At 38.0% G+C, this 2880-nt stretch overlaps 1 long non-coding RNA gene across 1 annotated transcript; it reads left to right on the top strand.

The window, feature by feature from the left end:
- Positions 1–11: 11 nt before the first annotated feature.
- On the top strand, positions 12–2874 carry LOC120227749. The gene is made up of 3 exons (XR_005527327.1): positions 12–95; positions 1233–1269; positions 2787–2874. It is a non-coding gene; the product is annotated as an uncharacterized LOC120227749 (long non-coding RNA).
- Positions 2875–2880: the final 6 nt, after the last annotated feature.

Raw genomic sequence — 2880 nt, 5'->3', positions numbered from 1 at the left:
AAATCCATGGATGACCACCAGTAAGGGACTCTACATTGGAATCTGCATTACTGCTGTGGTATTGCTCACTGTGTTGGTTGTCCTGATTACCAAAAGTAAGTCATTCCAGGATTGTGCCTAAGGGAAAAAGGATCAAGGATTCTAGAACCAAATTGCCTGAGTTCAAGTAGCTCTACACACCACGTGATTGTGATTGCCATAAATTTGTTTTTCTTCTTCTTCTTCTTCTTCTTCTTCTTCTTCTTCTTCTTCTTCTTCAGAAAGGGTAAGAGGAAAGAGAGATAGAGGGAGAGAGAGACAGCATGAGTGGGGGAGATGGGCAGAGGGAGAGAGAGAGAATCTTAAGCAGGCTCCTTACTCAATGTGGAGCCCTGTGTGCAGGCTTCATGAGATTTGATCCCACAACCCTGGGATCATGAACTGAGCCAAAATCAAGAATCAGACGTCCAACCCATGAAGCCACCCAGACATCCCTAAATTTCTGTTTCCTGAACTGTTCTTTTTTAAAAAAATTATTGGCCTATAAAGATGCAAGTTAAATTCTCCAGAGGTGAAATTAAATCTTAAGAAATGAGAATTTTTTGGGCAGGCTTGGGATTTAGAAGGCAACAAACCATTGTAATATATATGACTTGTTCACTCCTCTTCCACTCCCTCCAGGAACTAATTTTTGTCCCCATGAGTGATGATATTGTTGAATTTTACAACACCCATTTAACAGGAGAGGGAAATGAAACATTGGGAGGGAAACTGATTTCAGGGCTAGGGATAGAGGAAAGGATTTCGAAAGGTAGTCATCCAGCTGTTATGTTCAGGGTGTGTGGTGTGTGGTGTGTGGTGTGTGTGTGTGTGTGTGTGTGTGTGTGTGTGTAGCCTTACATCTATGAAAGCCACAGTCATTTATTTTTAATGAAATTTATTTATTAATAATTGCATTAAAGTAAGCTAAGGCATGTGGATGAATACACTAAGTCATTATGAAAATGAAATACTTTATATAAGAACTTTGGGTCTTATTGATTCAAAAGGAGTTGCCTGAGTAACTAAGAAAGCATCCAGTCTGGGTTTTGATTTTTTCTTTTTTTTTTAAACATTCTTTTCTTCTAAATTTATTTTTTCAGGCTCTAGCTCTGTACAGGTTTTGTTCATAGTAAAGTAATAACAGAAATAATATACTTGTTTGAAAAAAGATCAATGTTTGTAATTTTCTCTTCAACTCTTCTCCAATTTAGAATATTTATGCATAAGAAACAAGCTGAAAGAACTAAAGTAAGTTTGAAAGTGTTTGTGTCAATATCTTTTGATGTTTCTACTCTACTAGAAGTAAAGAAAAATTTCTCCCTGTCCTTCTTCTCTTTTCCCCTAAACTATTCATTTTATACCCTGAAAAATCTAGTTTAATGAACACCACTGTTGTTATCCACAATTTCTAGTTCTGTATACCTCTGGAATTGTTCCAGAACTGCTAGAGAGGGAGTACCCCAATCTTAACCTCTTAGAGCAAGAGAACTAAATCACAAATGTTGTTTGATAGAACATTTGAGTAAGTTATTTGGTTTGTTCTTGATTTCATTCAGTGCTTTGTTTATTGAATGTTTATTGAATGTCTACTATATTTCAAAGAGATGAACAAAGCAGACAGAAAACACATCAGCAAATAAACAGGGACCTTGTAGTGCTTCTAGACAAATTCCATTGGAAATACAGAACAAGGTAATAGGCTATCCGAGTGAGCCCCGAAGGAACAGATGACCGCTCTGCAGAGATCTGGAAAAAGAGAGCTCCAGGCTGAAGAAGTGCAAAGGCACTGTGGTGAGGCAGGTGCCTCTAGTTCTACCCAGTTCAGGCTTTCCCCTGCTGTTCCATCCCCAGCCTGGTCTGCTCATTTACATGAGCTATCTGGCCTCATAAACATTGGAATTTACAGTTTTCATAAACCCATCCTACTGCCCATTTAAAACTTAAATCCCCCTTTTCCTGCATCCATACTTTGGTGTCATCTGCTGGAATAGTTGTAATAGTAGGAAGCCACTACTTCCTTCCAAATCCAAGTAGCTTGCTTCGCTTGGTAGAACTTGGGCTTTAAGCAAGGTGTTTGATTCAAAATCCATTTCTCTTAGAATGCCATACATTATTCCTAGCTCTCCTTTACTCTCTACAAATTATAAAACAGCAACTACATCAAAACCGCATACATGACCTTTCTGTACACTTACAGCATGACTGTATGTTATGAAAGTTGTCTAACCCATGGCTTTCAAATTTGGATCATTAAGACAGTAAGATTTCTGCACCATGATCTAGCCCATGTTTATGTGAAGCAATACTCTTTTACTATATCCAATATATTCTGATATATTTAGTATTCTGTGTTTATCCTAAACGCACAAGATAGGCCACTAGGTAGATTTAATAATGCTCTCTGGAAGGTACGATTCACAGTCAGAAAAACAGCAGAAAACCATTTCTTAGTTACCCTTGAGAATATGCTTCTTGATTTAGGACTTCAATTTGATGTCTGATACCAGTCTTCTTAGATTTTCAATTTTTGTATTCTATTAACATGAGTCTCCTGAAGGAGAATACTTAGGTTTTCTACCTACTTACTAAACAGACTCTCCTTCAACTTAATATTCACAATCCTGGATCTCCTTTTCATTTCATAGGCTGTGTGAATGGGGCTCTGGAACTTGCAAATACTCAGTCTTGCCTGCACGTAAACAAATGTCCTCGCCATACTTTACAAGCGGTCTGCTTTTCATTTACTCATGTTTTTCTTTCCATAGCTTGGTTTCGTTGAGTGACCCTCAGACTGGAGCTTTGCAAAGTGCATCTGAAGTGGGTATGCGAGCAGAAGACAATATCTACATTATCGAGGAC

This window comes from Hyaena hyaena, unplaced genomic scaffold (genome assembly GCF_003009895.1).
Source record: "Hyaena hyaena isolate Hyena2069 unplaced genomic scaffold, ASM300989v1 scaffold_3165, whole genome shotgun sequence".
NCBI classification, from domain to species: Eukaryota; Metazoa; Chordata; class Mammalia; order Carnivora; family Hyaenidae; genus Hyaena; species Hyaena hyaena.
Note: the sequence above shows the minus strand (reverse complement) of the source record. Positions and strands in the feature narration are given on the sequence as shown.